The sequence below is a fragment of the Scyliorhinus canicula genome, chromosome 13, assembly GCF_902713615.1.
Source record: "Scyliorhinus canicula chromosome 13, sScyCan1.1, whole genome shotgun sequence".
Lineage (NCBI taxonomy): Eukaryota > Metazoa > Chordata > Chondrichthyes > Carcharhiniformes > Scyliorhinidae > Scyliorhinus > Scyliorhinus canicula.
The window spans coordinates 45,270,785-45,288,998 of record NC_052158.1 but is presented as its reverse complement, the minus strand read 5'-3'; the positions used below and the strand labels follow the sequence as shown (position 1 = coordinate 45,288,998).

The 18,214-nt window shown below is 49.1% G+C and overlaps 1 protein-coding gene, 1 long non-coding RNA gene and 1 pseudogene across 2 annotated transcripts in view; 1 reads left to right on the top strand and 2 right to left on the bottom strand.

Moving 5' to 3' along the window:
- Positions 1-9,062, top strand: part of LOC119976707 — a 60,650-nt gene extending 51,588 nt beyond the window's left edge. Inside the window, exon 3 of the long non-coding RNA XR_005462968.1 lies at positions 8,777-9,062. This is a non-coding gene — a long non-coding RNA (uncharacterized LOC119976707). The remainder of the gene's footprint in view (positions 1-8,776) is intronic.
- Positions 1-18,214, bottom strand: part of LOC119976643 (zinc finger protein 721-like) — a 999,221-nt gene that overhangs the window by 63,682 nt on the left and 917,325 nt on the right. The window lies entirely within an intron of this gene.
- Positions 11,033-11,183, bottom strand: LOC119976859 (annotated as a pseudogene).

Sequence of the window (18,214 nt, the reverse complement as noted above, 5' to 3'; positions counted from 1 at the left end):
CAGGCACGCCTCTGGGAACATGTCCTACCTCCTCATTCTCCCTCAGCAGCCACGGCTCCTGTTTTCCAACTTTTAAAACCACAAGTGAAACTCGCTGTCGATAATTCCTCCTGTCCGAGGCAGAGGACTACCGGGTCAGGCCGTTAATGATATGCCAACGCCATTTACTGTATGTACGGAACAGAATGCGGTGGTGCTGTTGTCGAGGCACCGGAGCATGGCATTCCGTCAGTGCCTGCCGCCAGCAACGATTGTCGGCTCACACGCGATTCTCCACCCAAATGCTTTTCGCTATTTTGCTGGACGGAGAATCGCACCAAAAAACATTCAGGTTGGCCGAAAAACCAAATATTGTTCTTCAGGGGATGGATACTGCGATAACAGGAGAGAGGGAACATGGGAGAGTGGAGACAAAGGACATGGGGTGTCACACTGTTGTAGGATTAACTCAGAGATTGACTCTGTGACTGGGGGTGACTATGGGCGTAATTTTCCCACCGGGTTTTATGACAGGCGAGATTGGAGAATCCAGCAGTCAACATATTGGAACCCCGCCAGCTTGAAAACAGTTTGCAATTCTCCCGGTGGTGGTTTAATAGTGGGTTGGGTATCCCACTGGCTGGAGGTGTGAACATTTGTAATCATTAACATCTCAGGAATGCTCATTAATCTGCTGCTCACCAGAATCATGTCTCACGTTCCAATCAGTTGGCCTGAATCACTTCTGAAAAAGATGGCGCAGCGTTCTGTCCTCAATTTACCCGCAATTTTGAGGTGAGTGCAACATTCGTGGTCTCCCTGCATCAGTGCTGCGCTGGTCCCATTGCAATACCAGGGGAATGCCACACTCTGGTAGTGTAGGGGTGAACGGCCTACTGTGGATGTCTACATAGTCACAAGGATATTACTGGCCAGCGGTACTTGGGCAGGGCTGAACATTCAGACAGAGACCGGTATTGTGACCGAGCGAAAAAGAATAATGAAAGATCTTCCAGTAAGTGGAAGGGTTTAAATCGAGTGAGGGAGTATAGGGTGTTCTTGTACGCAAATGATCTGCTTCTTTATATTATGGACCATGTTTCCACGATGGATGAGATAATTCAGCTACTTTGGAGTTTTGGCTCCTTCTCTGGGTAGAAGTTGAATTTGGACAAGGGAGAGGAGCCAATCTGCGGAAGTTACCTTTTCGCCTGACCAGATCTAGCTTTCATTATCTGGGAATCCGGTGGGCCTCGTTTCATAAATTAAATTATGTTAGCCTAGTTAATGGTGTCAAATCTGACTTGCAGAAGTGGGATAACGTCTCTCTGTCCTAGGTGGGCAGGGTTCAGATTATTAAAATGAATGTCCTCTCAAGGTTTTTATTTATTTTTCAATATCTCCCCACTTTTCCCTCAAATCCTTCTTTATCAAAGTTAAGAACTTAGTGACCTGTTTTATTTGGAATGCAAAACCACAAGGTACGTGGCCATTCCTCCAGAGGGATAGACAGTCAGGCGGTTTAGCTTTACCCAATTTGTTATTTTATTACTAGGCTGCCAATATTGAGAAAGTACTGGAGCGGCTTAGTGATCCGTGTTCCGTATGGGGGCAAATGGAAGAGATGCCAAGAAACAACAGGCTGGATGGGAGGTGACAAATACAAATGGGAATGGATGTACACAGGCTCTAAGATAGGAAATGGTGTGTATGCGTACATGCATGTGTGTGTAAGCGTACATGCGTGTGTGTCAGTGTGGACCATGAGGGATGGATCGTACTGAAACCCATGAAGTTGAGGCAGAGAGTGTAGTTTTCAATTCTGAGGCTATGGGGAACTCAATAACCGGCAATGGCTGAGTCGGGGCCCACAGACAAAAGAAAATACTTGGATCAAAGTCAGCACAGGGAATGTCCTTGGATCATAGTCAGGAGTCAGAGAGTACAGACTGTCCTTCGGCTCACAGTCAGATTAGAGAGTATAGACTGTCCTTGGATTCAATGCCAGGAGTAAGAGGGCACAGACCACCCCTTGGATATGTGGACCTCAGAGCCAAGAATGATAGAGAAGAGATAGTCCTGGTCTGCAGTGGAATGGACAGACAAGAGGAGAGAGATAGACTAGTGGAATGGACAGACAGGAAGATAGCGATAGACTAGTAGAATGGACCGACAAGAGGAGAGAGATAGACTAGTGGAGTGGACAGACAGGAAGATAGCGATAGACTAGTGGAGTGGACAGACAAGAAGAGAGAGATAGACTGGTGATTTGATTTAGATTTATTGTTACGTGTACCGAGGTACAGTGAAAAGTATTTTTCTGTGTACAGTCCGGGCAGATCATTCCATACATGAAACCCAGGACATACGATAGATACACAATGTGCATAGACATAGAGTGAAGCATACAGAGTGTAATGCTACTTAGTAGAGAAGATGTGTAGAGAGATCAGTTCAGTCCATAAGAGGGTCATTTAGGAGTCTGCTAACAGTGGGGAAGAACCTGTCCGTGCATGTTCTCAGACTTTTGTATCTCCTGCCCGATGTAAAAGGTTGGAAGAGAGAATAATCCGGGTGGGAGGGATCTTTGATTATGCTGCCCGCTTTCCCAAAGCAGCGGGAGGTGTAGACAGAGTCAATGGATGGGAGGCGGGTTCATGATGGACTTGGCTGTGTTCACAACTCTCTGTAGTTTCTTACGGTCTTGGGCCGAGCAGTTGCCATACCAGGCTGTGATGCAGCCATATAGGATGCTTTCTATGGTGCATCTGTAATAATTGGTAAGAGTCATTGTGGACATGCAGAATTTCCTTAGTTTCCGGAGGAAGTACAGACGCTGTTGTGCTTTCTTAGTCGTAGCATCGACGTGGGTGGACCAGGACAGATTGTTGGTGATGTGCACACTGAAGAATTTGAAGCTCTCAACCATCTCCACCTCGGCACCATTGATACAGACAGGGGTGTGTATGATACTTCTCTTCCTGAAGTTAATGGCCAACTCCTTACTTTTGCTGACATTGAGGGAGAGATTGTTGTCATTACACCATGGCACCAGGTTCTCTATCTCCCTCCTGTATTCTGACTCATCGTTGTTTGAGATCAGACCCACTACGGATGTAGTTAACAGCAAACCTATAGATGGATCTGGAGCCAAATTTTCTACACAGTCCTTTGTGTGTAGGGAGTATAGTAGGAGCTAAGTACTACTGCCTTGCGGGGCTCCGGTATTGAGGACTTCATGGAGGACACTTTGACAAAGAGTCATCTGGACTCGAAACATTAGCTCTTTTCTCTCCCTACAGTTGCTGCCAGACCTGCTGAGATTTTGCAGCATTTTCTCTTTGGTTTCAGAATCCAGCATCTGTAGTCATTTTCTTTTATCCAGTGGAGGAGGTGTTGTTGTTTATCTTACTGATTGTGGTCTGTGAGTCAGAAAGTCGAGGATCCAGTTGCACAGGGAAGAGCCAAATTTTAGGTTTTGGAGTTTTGATATGAGCTTGGCCGGGATGAAGGCAGAGTTGTAGTCAATTAATAATGGTCAATGATGTTGGGGCCCCTGGTGGGACAGGAGACGTGCTGGTGGAATTTTGGCAATACGCTCTTGAGGTTGGCTTGTGAAGTCGCGGCCACAATGAACAAGGCCTCCGGGTGTTCTGTTTCTTTGTTATTTATAGCCGTGTACAATTCGTCCAGCACCTTCTTCACTTCTGCCTCGGGTGTGATGTAGACCGCCATGATGATGGCAGAAGTGAACTCACATGGAAGGTAGTATGAGCGGCACTTCACAGTCAGGTATTCCAGGTCCGGGGAGCAGTAGGTTGCCAGGGTTGCCACATCTGAGCACCAGGAGGAGTTGATGAGGAGGCAAACCCCTCCACCCTTCACTTTGCCCGATGACACTGTGCAGTTCATCCAAAGTATTGAGAAGTCGCAGGTTGTATGGCACAGTCCGGTAAGGCAAGAGTGAGCCATGTCTCTGTGAAACAGAGCACACAACACTCTCTTATTTCCCTTTGAGACATGTCTAGCGTTAAGCTCATCCAGCTCGTTTTCGATCGCTTGAACGTTTGCCAAGGTTATGCTGGGGAGAGGAGACTTGAAACCGCGTTGTTTTAGTCTCACCTGCAGACCGCCGCGGTTCCCTGGAATCCTTGGTCAGCGGCTGCTTCTGGATGGTTCCGGGATCTGATAAGAGAAGTCTGACCTTGTGGACGGTAAGTGGTTGCGTCTGGTGGGGTCCCAGGCCCTGATTGTGATTTCAGGGTTGCCAGGGGGCATGTTCGCGATTCGGTCGCCGGGGAGACGGGTCTATCTTTCAGCATGTTCGGGTCCTTGTGCTGGGTCTTCTCTGTTCTGGGGGTTTCGGTCACTGGCAGGGTCTTCCTGGGTCAGGTTGGGCCAGATCACGTGTACGGTTCCAGCGTTAGTGGTCTGGTTGGGCATTCCTGGAATGGGGCCTTGGAGTAGGGCTGATCAGGCCTCCACGTTGATTCTCCTCTTCTCCAACTTCTGGTAGATTGGGGCGCTGGGCAGGCCTCTCCGTGTCGGGTCGGGTATCGTGGTCAGGGGCCGGGTCAGGCCTTCCGGGAGCCGTGCCGCTTCCAGGGCAAGGTCAGGGTCAGGTCTCCGGAAGAGTCCTGCCGGGTCGGGTCATGTGAATATATAAATGCCTGAATAAAATATCTTTCAAAAAAAAAAAGAAGGGCGGATTGCAAGTTTAGAGGAGTGTCAGGGGTAGTTTGAGATTCCACCAGGGGAAGGTGTTCAGGTATATGCAGGTGCAAGATTTCACGAAAAAGGTTTTTACGACCTTTCCAGAACACAAACAAGAACCTCGGAGGAGCTTCATTTTCACCGAGCACCCATCCTTCCAGTGACAGCGGGAGCACATCCCACTTCCTAAAGTCACCCTTCGTCTCCTCCACCAGCCGAGCCAGATTCAGTTTGTGCAGCTGCTCCCACCCCCGCGCCACCTGAATGCCTAAGTACTGAAAATTCGCCCCCACTACTCTAAATAGTAATTACCCCAGCCTCCTTTCCTGCCCCCTCGCCTGGATCGGAAAAACCTTGTTCTTCCCCATATTCTATTTATACCCGGAGAACCGGCCGGATTCCTCCAAAATCCCCATAATCCCCCCAATACCGAAATACACAGCAGCAAGTCATCCACATACAGCGGGACCCGATGCCCCCCCCCCCCCCCCCCGTACTATCCCCTGCCATTCCTTTGACACTCCCACCACCATTGCCAGTGGCTCTACAGCCAAGACAAAGAGCAATGGGGAGAGTGGACACCCCTGCATCTTCCCCTGGTGCAGCCTGAAATATTCCGAGCTCACCCAGTTTGTCCGCACACTCGCTACCGGTGCCTGATACCGGACCCAGTCCACAAACCCCTGTTCAAACCAAACTGCCCCACCACCTCCCACAAATAGTCCCACTCCTTTGATCGATCGAAGGCCTTCTCCGCATCCATGGCAACCACTCCACACTTCGTCCCTCCGGGGGCATCATTATAACAGTCAGTAACCTCCTGATGTTGGCCGACAGATGCCTCCCCTTAACGAACCCCTTCTGGTCCTCCCATATCAACCCCTCAGCACACAATCTTCGGTCAGATTGATCTCGCACCCCTTAAGCCAATGAAGAATTAGCCCTGTCTCCTTTGGGCCCTCCAGAATGCAATAACATCATTAACCACACTGTTGTTTGTGTCTTGGAATAAGTTAATAAGCAGCAGCTTTCACTGAATTTCACTGAGCAAGTTGCAGAGCAAGTGATTGCTGTCCAGAGGGAAGCAGAGTTACCGAGAGACCCAGTGTCAACCTGAGCCCAAGGCTGGACCGGAAAGCAAAATCCACAATACACTGATCAAGTCCGGCTCTGTCTTTGATAGGTACAAATCTCCAACTTATTAAAGAGTTCCTCAGTTACTTCACCAAACTATAGCCTGGTGCCTAAAATTTAAACTCTTAAATGAACGTGATTAATATTTAAGTTCAAATAATGTCGAGAATTTATTGGTTTTTGGAATTCACTTCCTGCAAAGATTGTGGACAGAGTACTTGAATATTTTTAAGGCAAAAGTGGATAGATCCTTGGTCAGCAAGGGGCTGGTAGGTAATCGGGGAGTTCGTGGAATGCAGATTTGAGGTCACTATCAGATCAGCCACGATCTTATTAGATGGCGGAGAAGTCTCAAAGGGCCAAATGACCCAGTCCTGCTCCTTGTTTGTACGTTTTTTTAGAATTAGAACAGTACAGCACAGAACAGGCCCTTCGGCCCTCGATGTTGTGCCAAGCAATGATCACCCTACTCAAGCCCACGTATACCTATACCAGTAACCCAACAACCCCCATTAACCTTATTTTTTTAGGACACTAAGGGCAATTTAGCCTGGCCAATCCACCTAACCGCACATCATTGGACTGTGGGAGGAAACCGGAGCACCCGGAGGAAACCCACGCACACACGGGGAGGATGTGCAGACTCCACACAGACAGTGACCCAGCACGGGAATCGAACCTGGGACCCTGGAGCTGTGAAGCATTTATGCTAACCACCATGCTACCGTGCTACCGTAAGGTTTGGTCGGAGAAAATGGCGGTGCTCTCCTTGTATCAAAGAGGATTGATGGGAAATCTGATTGACGTGTACAAGGTTATGACAGGCTGAGATAAGATAGACAAATAAAGTTAATAAACTGGAACGCTGGGCACAGACACTCTGCTGGGCCCATTCCAAGTGTACAGCCAACCAGCAGTGTAGGTCGTGCTTGGTTGGATGTTACAACCATGGAAATGAAGAGGGAGCAGAAATGGAAATACCTTTATTCAATGAAGTTAGCAGAAAGCAGACACGCCCTGGGTGGTGTGTGATTATAAAAGCAGCAAACACCCCGAGATTAGAGATGGAATATTTCTACACGAGCCTTCTGAACCTGACTTGGAGAAACTCCGCCGAAGATGATGAAAGGGCTGCTCTTTGTGCTGGTTATTCTGGTGCTGACTCAGCCCAATCCAACCAGAGCAAAGCCGGATCGTACAGGTCTGTAAATATCTCTGATCTCTCACCAAAAAAATTGCTTAGATAGTTTAATTGTTAAACAATTTTATTATTTTAATATCATGGATTGATTTGTCAAGTGATGGTGATCATCAGATGAGAAGAAAGATTGGAGAATTTAATAAGAACCAGTTCCACAGGTACATCCCCTGATGGTTTAGTCACTCTCTGTCGAGAGGATGATGGGTGTTGGGAGCTGATCCAAACAAACCAGCAATGAAAATACTAAATACTGTGTGGAGCCGAGTTGTTGGATCTCAGCCGGAGCATTGTTCCGGATGGAACACTCTGTAATTGGCTTCAGTACCCAATATTACAGATGGGAATTCACAGTTGCTGCTCCCGATTACTGCGACCTGCTGCAGAGTGTAGACTGTAGACTGTGTGTAAGGACAGGATGAGGAGTTCCTTCAGTCCCTTTACCCCCACCCTCACTGTCCAGTCTCCCGGGTGAAGAATGGGGAATTGGGAGCGATACTGGAGGTGTCTGTGGATCTTTCCCCAGACAGGAGTCAACTTTTCATTCCATGACAGGAGGAAAATGAGAGTAAAATGGTTTCAAACTGGTTTATGTCAATGGATCAACACTACACCTTTCAGTAATGTGGATGTCAGAAGGTGGATTCAGTAGATGTGACAATGGGTGCATTGATTCATTGTCAGTAACTGGAGGTCAGTCTCTATCTCAGTTGGGAGTTGAGTGAACAGATTGAGGGTTGATGTCCCACAGCAGTACATACAGTCCAGCACTGCGGGAGTCCTGCACTGTTGTGGGTTGATGTCCCACTGCAGTACATAGAACCCAGCACTGTGGGAGTTCCGCACTGTTGTGGGTTGATGTCCCACAGCAGGACATATCGCCCAGCACTGCGGGAGTGCAGCACTGTTGTGGGTGTCATGCTTTGGATGAAGCATTAAACTGAGACCATTTTGACCTATTAATCGGACAGGGAATATCTGGGATATTATGTGAAGAGCTGGAAGTTCTGCCAGAAACACTCCCTTCTGTCAAATCTCATTGACTGTTAGTGGGTGTTTACTGTGAGCTAATCAGCTCAGTTGGCTGGACAGCTGGTTTATGAAGCACAGTGAGGGAAACAGTGCAGTTTAATTCCCATACAGGCTGAGGTTATTCATGAAGACTCTGCCTTCTCAACCTTGATCCTTGCCTGAGGTGTGGTGATCCTCAGGTTAAATCACCACCAGTCAGCTCTCCCCCTCAAAGGGGAAAGCAGCCTGTGGTCATCTGGGACTATGGCGATTTTACTTACTGATTGTATTGTAAGAGTGTGGTACATAAAGGGTGAACATAAGACTCGAGTACAGTATCGCTCACACGGTGATGTAAGAGATCACATGACCCTCGCAGTCAGTGTAGTGTCAGACTGAGCCGTGTGCGGAAGCAAGCATGGAGACAATTCGTAGCCTCGACCATTTTCTGTATTTTTGTACAAAATTCTTTTAATGAGTAAGGACTTACTGTTAACCTATTTAGGACTATAGCAACTTAATTAAGACCTACTAAACTGTTACTAATCCTCTACAATATTTCCAATTGTTCCCAGGTCTGCTCCAGCCCTCAATTCTCTCCTTTGGTAAGAGTTAAGGTTGATGTTTGGTTCAGAGTCAGACACAGTAACAGTGACAGAATCAGCTTCATGTTTCCTCATTCTTCTCTCCTCCTCAGTGTATAAATATTTCACTCACTTCATTCTTCATTCTAAATTTCAGTGACGAGGCAAACATGTGAGGTCACTTGTGGAGACTGTAATCCAAGAAGAGATGCTGAATATGCTTCTTGCGACGCTTTTATGAAAATGCGATGTTGCATGAGGATATGAAAGATCCAGTGAGGATTGCCAACATCCCGAGCTCTCCACGGTCTCACTGAATGAAAGCTTCATTCCTGGGAACTGACTCTGTTTGATCGCTTCACTCCCCTAACCCCTGACCCTGTATTACTGTTGTCTGAATAATGGGCTGTAATCAGAAATAAAACTAACTGCATTGATCACGGCTTCATATCCCTGTCAATTCCTCTTTAGGATTAGAGTGTCAGGGTGCCTGGGGTGGAATGACGCTGGGAAAAGATGTAGAAATTCTAGGAAATGGAATTTCTGAGGGAGGTCAGTGCAGGGAAACACTGAAAGTTTGTAATAACCCATTGAGAAATGGGTGGGAGTTTTTCAGTAGAAGGGGAAGAGTTCTGAATGTATGGAAAGGCTCTATTGGGTGGGGAGATGTTTGTGTTTGGGAAGGGTTTTACTGTTGGGGAAAGGAGACCTTGGAGGGGAACTGCATATGCTCTGTCTGCAGAGGAAGGGGATTTCTTTGTCAGAATGGGGTTAGCAGAGTGTCAAGATATTTAGAGGGTGCAAAGTGGAGTGGAATCGGCAGAGGGGAAGAGTTTAAGTGGGTGGAAGGACATCGGGGGTGGGGAAGGGGTGGGAGAGGGAATCAGGGGATGGGGAAGGGGATCAGGAGCAGGGGAAGGAATGGTGGTGGGGATGGGGATCAAGGGGTGAGGGTGGGGATCGGGGGTGAGGGTGTGGATCAGGGGTTGAGGGTGGGGAAAGGAGAAGTGAATGCTTGTCTCAAATCTGACCTTCTGGAACAAAATTGCTTCCATTTCAAGTTTCTGATTAAAATCCAACCAGGGCCTCACCATGAAGCAGTGTCATTTGGACAAGTATTAAACTTACTGGGAAAAGAGAGACAATAAATTATCTCAGTCTCCAGGTCTCTGTTTCTTCGAGTTGATTATCCCTCTATTTCTTCACTGTCTGCTGCATTAAACCTGTCTCTCACTCCCTCTCTCTGTGTTTCGCTTTGTCTCAATCTCAATCTCTATTGCTCTCTGAATCTCTCTCGCTCTGTCTCTGTCTCTATCTCTCACTCTCTGGTTCTGTTCCTTTGTGACTTATTCTCTCAATTTCAATAACTTTACTATTCGCTCTCTCCCTCACTCCATTTATCACTTTTTTTATTTCTATCTATATTTTCTCTCCTTCCACTTCTCTCCACTTGGTTGCACTATTTGCTTCAAGGACACTCACTCTCACCTCAACTCTGGCATTCAGCTGTTTTGTCCATGTTTGAACCAAGGTTGTAATAAGGTCAGGAGCTGACTCACCCTGCCACAACCCAAACTGATGGAGCGAATTCACAAGCGCTGTGCAGTCTGGGAGGACCACCCGCCATTATTCCCCATTAACAAATTAGAAAGTGGCCATTGGCGCTCAGAGCCTAACACAGTCTCAGAAACAACTGTCTGCTGCAATGGAAAATCATTTTTCTGGGTGAATGAGTTAAAAAAACTGTCAAAGTGTCTTTTCCTCAAACCTGTTTCTCTATCTTGTGATTATTAGTTATGCAACGCCACCCTCTGCTGACGGAGGGCGCTACTACACAAGCAAATAGGAAATCATCAGGGATTCAACAAGAGTGAGGACAGCATCAATAATAAGAATCTTTTATTGTCACAAGTATGAAGTTACTGTGAGGAACCCCTAGTCGGCACATTCTGGCGCCTGTTCGGGTAAGCCGGTCCGGGAATTGAACCCGCGCTGCTGGCCTTGTTCTGCATTACAAACCAGCTCTCTAGCCCACTGAGCTAAACAAGCCCATATGATAAATAGCCAGGGAAAAATACCAACTCCGTTTTAAAATTCATAATGTCGCCCTGTTCAGGATCTGCTGCCACTGTAACAGGTCAATTCTTTCCCAAGTATTGCAGAACTTGTTTGAATGTTCCTCCAGAGAATAGGCTCCAGAGATACAGAGCCTTCCGCTCTTATTTGCTGTTTCTCTCTCCACCCAGATATTGCCATACCTGTGAATTTTTGCAACATTTTCTGCTTTAATGTTTGGTCGCTTTCCCTGCAGTGGACCAGATGTGAAGATTAGTAAAGGGGTGGTGGAAAGTTCTTCCATAAGTGCTCAGTGCCTCTGGAGAAAAGGTACTGTGCAACAAAAAGCGAAACCTAAGGGAGATCACGAATTTAGTTCTCCACTACCACAAATTCTGCATTCGAGTATCCAGCATTTGACGACATCACAGGTATCAGCACACCCAGAGTGCAATCCTCTTAGGAGATCAACCTGTCTGATCACTGCCTTTCCCCTACAAAATAAGTATGTTAAATAATGCTCGCACATTGTCACCCCACATCAAGCACCAGCTCTCACACTCACACAAACACAATTTTCAGTCATAATGTCACCCTGTTCAGATTTGTTGTCATTGGGACAGCTCAATTGTTCCCAACAATTGCAGTTATATCTTGGACTGTTCCTCTCAAGAAAAGTCTGCATTTATATTGAGTTTACCCTCTTCTTTGCATGTTATTCTTAAAAGGACATGAACCCCCCTCTCCCAACCCCACCGTGCACAGTGACACCCCCCCCCCCCCCCCCCCCCCCCCCCCCCCCCCCACCCCTCACCAGGAAAGCTGCCTGCAATACACATATTATCCATCTGGTGTCGTTGCTGCCTCACCTCAGGCTGACTCCTCACTATTTGCAAAGGAGCAGAATAATCTGTTTTTACATTTGTGTTTAACATAGATACAGAACAGTTAATACAGTAACCGTGCTTGAAATAAATAAATCAAAGAGGAAATGCTGGAAAATCTCAGCAGGTCTGCCAGTATCTGTAGGGAGAGAAAAGAGATAACATTTTACGTCCAGGTGACCCTTTGTCAAAGCTAAAAGACAGAGAAAGTGGGAAATATTAATACTGTGGGGTGAGAGAATGAAAGATGACTCATAGCCACAGAAACCAAGGGAACAGTGTGCTAATAGCCACAGAAACCAAGGGGCAAGAGTGCTAATGGAAGTTCCCAGAGAGAACAAAAGATGTGAAAGGCCAAACAGCAGAGATACTAACATCAGAGGGTAAACTGTAACAAATGCAGATGTGGGGGAAGGGGGAAGCAAAGGGGAGAGGTAAGGAAAGGGGGATAAGATAGGGGGGTAAATATACATAAAGAAAGACAAGAAAGAAAGAAATGCTAAAAGACAGTTAAAATGAAATGGGATGAAAACAAAGGGGTCGAGCTGGGGTAGAGCTAATCATCTGAAGTTGTTGAATTCAATGTTGAGACCGGAAGGCTGCAGCGTGCCTAATCGGAAAATGAGATGTTTTTCTTCCAGTTTGCATTGAGCTTCACTGGAACATTGCAGCAGGCCAAGGACATTCATGTGGGCATGGGAGCAGGGTCTTGTGTTAAAATGGCAAGCAGCGGGAAGGTCAGGGTCCTGAATGCGCACAGACAGAAGGTGCTCAGCAAAGCGATCACTCAGTCCGCGTTTGGTCTCTCTTAAATGAATGTGATTAATATTTAAGTTCAAATAATGTCGAGAATTTATTGGTTTTTGGAACTCACTTCCTGCAAAGATTGTTGTCAGAGTACTTGAATAGTTTTTTTTAATTTATAAATGTTTTTTATTGAGTTTTCATATTTTATATATGACAAATTACAAATTATTAGAGAGAAAAAAAAAGAAAGCACAAAAATTTAACATGAATATTTACAGGTAAGCATTTTCATAACAACAATTGTGGCCGCCCCCTTTAGCCAGCATACATATTTTACATTCCCCAATATGGCCGAGGCACATGTTTATAGGCATTTATTTATAGTTTGGTTTTGGGCCTTGGCTTCCCATCAAACCCCCATAACGAGCCCGTAACCCCCCCCCCCCCCTCCCCCCGGCTACCTTCCCCCGATTCCCGTCCATTTTCCCCCGATTCTTGGCCACCCGACTATTCTTCCTCTTGTACGTTGGCCACAAACAGGTCTCGGAACAGTTGCATGAATGGCTCCCACGTTCTGTGGAAGCCGTCGTCCGACCCTCGGATGGCGAATTTGATTTTCTCCATTTGGAGAGATTCCGAGAGGTCGGACAGCCAGTCTGCAGCTCTGGGCGGTGCTGCTGACCGCCAGCCAAACAGGATTCTACGGCGGGCGATCAGGGAGGCAAAGGCAAGGGCGTCCGCCCTCCTCCCCAGGAATAGATATGGCTGTTCTGAAACCCCGAAGGCCGCCACTATCGGGCATGGCTCCACCCTCACCCCCACCACTTTGGACATAGCCTCGAAGAAGGCTGTCCAGTACTCCACAAGTCTGGGGCAAGACCAGAACATGTGGGCGCGGTTGGCCGGGCCTCTTTGGCACCGCTCACATCTGTCCTCCACCTCTGGGAAGAACCTACTCATACGGTTTCTCGTTAAGTGGGCTCTATGTACCACTTTTAGTTGCGTCAGGCTGAGCCTTGCGCACGTGGAGGTGGAGTTGACCCTATGCAGTGCTTCGCTCCAGAGTCCCCACCCTATCTCCATCCCCAGGTCGTCCTCCCATTTCCTTCTTGTTGCGTCCAGTACAGTGTCGTCCCTATCTACCAGTCGGCCATACATGTCACTACAGTTCCCTTTCTCTAGGATACTTGCGTCCAGTAGGTCTTCCAGTAGTGTCTGTTGTGGCGGTTGTGGGTACGTCCTTGTCTCCTTTCGTAGGAAGTTTTTGAGCTGCAGGTACCGTAGCTCGTTCCCCCCAGCTAGCTGAAATTTCTCTGTCAGTTCGTCCAGTGTTGCGATCCTGTCGTCCGTGTATAGGTGTACTTGAATATTTTTAAGGCAGAAGTGGATAGATCCTTGGTCAGCAAGGGGCTGGTAGGTAATCGGGGAGTACGTGGAATGCAGATTTGAGGTCACTATCAGATCAGCCATGATCTTATTAAATGGCGGAGAAGTCTCAAAGGGCCAAATGACCCAGTCCTGCTCCTTGTTTGTACGTTTGTAAGGTTTGGTTGGAGAAAATGGCGATGCTCTCCTTGTATCAAAGAGGATCGATGGGAAATCGGATAGACGTGTACAAGGTTATGACAGGCTGAGATAAGATAGACAAATAAAGTTAATCCCATTAACTGGAACGCTGGGCACAGACACTCTGCTGGGCCCATTCCAAGTGTACAGCCAACCAGCAGTGTAGGTCGTGCTTGGTTGGATGTTACAATCATGGAAATGAAGAGGGAGCAGAAATGGAAAGATCTTTATTCAATGAAGTCAGCAAAAAGCAGACACGCCCTGGGTGGTGTGTGATTATAAAAGCAGCAAACACCCCAAGATTAGAGACAGACTATTTCTACACGAGCCTTCTGAACCTGACTTGGAGAAACTCGGCCGAAGATGATGAAAGGGCTGCTCTTTGTGCTGGTTATTCTGGTGCTGACTCAGCCCAATCCAACCGGAGCAAAGCCGGATGGTAGCTTAGATCGTACAGGTCTGTAAATATCTCTGATCTCTCACCAAAAACATTGCTTACATAGTTTAATTGTTAAACAATTTTATTATTTTAATGTCATGGATTGATTTGTCAAGTGATGGTGATCATCAGATGAGAAGAAAGATTGGAGAATTTAAAAAGAACCAGTTCCACAGGTGATGGAATCATCAATTCACCAGACACGTGTTTCCGATATGAATATAGGCTTTAATCGACTTACTACAGAGCCAGCCTGTTACCCGTTAATGAACTCTCAGTGAACTGCAGGCTGACTCTGGACAAGGGTATTTATACAGCAGCACTAGGGGGAGGAGTCATGGGCGGAGCCAAGGGTGGAGCCCTGTACAAGCTCCTGAGCATGCCCAGAGCTACTCGCCCTAGTGGTCAGATAACACTACTGCACTTACAAAGACACAGTGTGAATTATCATGTTACATTCACCACATTCACCCCCTGCAAAAAAATCAAGTCCGGTGGGGGTGGTGGCCTACAACGTCAGTCTGTCCGATGGTCGAATTGTCTGCTGTGATCTGCGGAGCATCGGGGTTGCAGCCTCTTGCGGTGGCTGGATGGGTGTTGTGTGCTGGGGTACGATGGCGGACTCCAGGGAGGGTTGTATCCCAGCTTCATACTCTCCTGGTTCGACTGGGGACTGAGGGCGCTGGGGGCAGGCCGGCGCGGGGGCGTGGAACTGGTGGAGCGAGCTCGTGGGCTCAGGAGCGCGAGGGGCGGCAGCATGGGGTGTAGGGTGAGAGGTCCTTCTGTGGGGGTAGAGGGGGCGCTGGATCCGGCAGGTGCCAGATCCCGGAGGGATACCGTGTCCTGACGGCCATCAGGGAACTCGACGAATGCGTACTGGGGGTTGGAGTGGAGCAGGCGCTCCTTTTCAACAAGGGGGTCGGTTTTGTGTTCCCTGACGTGTTTTCTCAGAAGTACGGGGCCCGGTGTCCTCAGCCATGCCGGAAGTGAGACCCCCGTGGTAGTGCCCCTAGAAAAAATGAAGAGCCTCTCGGGAGGGGTCTGATTGGTCGCTGTGCACAAAAGGGACCTAATAGCATGAAGCGCGTCTGGGAGGACTGCCTGTCACTGGGATACTTGGAGCTTTCTAGACCGGAGGGCCAGTAGGACGGTCTTCCAGACTGTCGCATTCTCACTCTCCACCTGCCCGTTCCCCCTGGGCTTTTAGCTGGTAGTCCTGCTCGAGGCAATGCCCTTGTCGAGCAGGTACTGACGCAGCTCGTCGCTCATGAAGGATGAACCCCGGTCGCTGTGTATGTAGCTGGGGAAACCAAACAGGGTGAAGATGCTATGCAGGGCCCTAATGATTGTGGTCATGTCGGGGCACGGGATAGCGAATGGGAAACGGGAGAACTCGTCTACGACATTTAAAAAGTAAACGTTCTTGTTAGTTGAGGGGAGTGGCCCTTTGAAATCAATCGCGAGGTGTTCAAAGGGCCTAGAAGCCTTGACCAGGTGGGCCCTGTCTGGTCTACAGAAGTGTGGTTTGCACTCCGCACAGATCAGGCAGTCCCTGGTGACCGCTTTTACCTCCTCGTTGGAGAAAGGCAGGTTTCGGGCCCTGATGTAGTGGGCGAGCCGGGTGACCCCCGGGTGGCAGAGGTCATTGTGGATGACTTTCAATCGGTCAATCTGCGCGCTGGCGCATGTCCCGCGGGATAGGGCATCCAGAGGCTCGTTGAGCTTCCCTGGTCGATACTTAATGTCGTAATTGTAGGTGGAGAGTTCAATCCTACACCTCAGAATTTTGTCGTTTTTAATTTTGCCCCTTTGCGAGTTGTCGAACATGAAGGCAACCGATCTTTGGTCGGTGATGAGGGTGAACCTCCTACCTGCGAGGTAGTGCCTCCAGTAACGGATAGCCTCCACAATGGCTTGTGCTTCTTTCTCGACTGAGGAGTGTCGGAGTTCTGAAGCGGAGAGGGTACGGGAGAAAAATGGGACTGGTCTCCCTGCCTGATTTAGTGTGGCTGCTAGAGCTACCTCTGAGGCGTCGCTCTCTACCTGAAATGGAGTGGATTCATCCACCGCCCGCATGACCGCTTTGGCGATGTCCACCTTGATGCCGTCGAAGGCCTGGTGTGCCTCGGCTGACAGGGGAAATCGTGTGGCCCTAAAGAGTGGGCGGGCTTTGTCCGCATATTGAGGGACCCACTGGACGTAGTAGGAAAAGAAACCCAAGCACCGCTTGAGGGCCTTGGGGCAATGGGGGAGGGAGAGTTCTAAGAGGGGGCACATACGGTCCGGGTCTGGGCCCAGGACTCCATTTTCCACGACATAGCCGAGGATGGCTAGTCTGGTTGTGCGGAAAACGCATTTCTCCTTGTTATACGTGAGATTCAGTTTCTGTGCCGTCTGGAGAAAACAATGGAAGTTGGCGTCGTGGTCCTGCTGGTCATAGCCGCAGATGGTGACATTGCAGAAACGTGGCCCGCAGCCCGTACTGGTCCACCATTCGGTCCATTGCTCGTTGGAACATGGAGACCCCATTAGTGACACCGAAAGGTACGGAGGAAATGGAAGAGGCGGCCATCGGCCTCGAATGCCGTGTAGTGGCGGTCCTCCAGGCGGATTGGGAGCTGGTGGTATGCAGACTTCAGATCCACCGTGGAAAAGAGCCGGTACTGGGCGATCTGGTTTACCATGTCTGCAATCCTGGGGAGGGGATACGCGTCGAGGAGCGTAAATCTATTTATGGTCTGACTATAGTCGACAACCATGCGGAATTTTTCCCCAGTCTTAACGACCACCACCTGAGCTCTCCAGGGACTATTGCTGGCTTCTATAACCCCCTCACTGAGAAGCCTTCGGACCTCTGTTCTGATAAATACCCTATCCTGCAGGCTATACCGCCTGCTACGAGGGGCTACGGGTTTACAGTCCTTTGTGAGATTGGCGAAGAGAGGAGGGGGGGGGAGATTCGCAGCGTAGTGAGGCTGCAGATAGTGAGTGGGGGCAGGGGCCCGCCGAAGCTGAGGGTGAGGCTCTTGAGGTTACATGGAAAGTCTAGGCCTAATAAGAGTGGCGCGCAGAGTTCGGGCAAAACGTAGAGTTTGAATTTTGAGTAGCTTGTGCCTCGGATTGTGAGTGTCGCGGCGGTGCCTCCCTGGATCTGGACCGAATGGGAGCCTGAAGCGAGCAAGATAGTTTGCTGCACAGGGAAAACGGGGAGCGAACAGCGTCTTACCAGGTCTGGATGTATGAAGCTCTCAGTGCTCCCGGAGTCGAAGAGGCATGGCGTTTTGTAACCGTTGATATGGACCTCTGCCATCGAATTTCGCAGATGCTTCGGGCGTGATTGGTCCAGGGTGACTGCGCTGAGTTGCAGATAGTCGGCGGCCTGATCAGCTGTGCTGGAGTGGCCCCGTGATGACTGCCCTCTGAGTTCATAGTCTTATTCTTCCGATGAGTTGTCCGAGCGCAGAGATGCAGGTCGGGCCCGTGGATCGCATGTGGCAGGCGGCGAGGAAGATAGCTTCCAAGATGGCGGCCCCCATGAGTCGCACGTGGCCGAACGAGAGGTGGAGGTTTGCCAAGATGGCGGCCCCCATGGATCGCACGTGGCTGGAGGGGGCAGAGTCGGGGCATAGGCCGCAGTGTTTCGGGCCCTGCGGGCCTGTGGGTGAGGGGAGTGATTACTTCGCGTCGCTGGGGAGTTGGAAGCTGGGGCCCTTTTAGCGAGGCACACTCTTGCGTAACGGCCTTTCTGCCCGCAGCTGCTGCAGGTCGCGTTGCGGGCTGGGCAGTGCTGCCGCGGGTGCTGGTTCTGGCCGCAGAAATGGCAGGCTGGAGCAGCATAGTGGCTGGCTGGGGCAGCATGGTGGCTGGGTGGCCGCGTAGTGCAGGCCTGGGGGAGTCGCTGGTC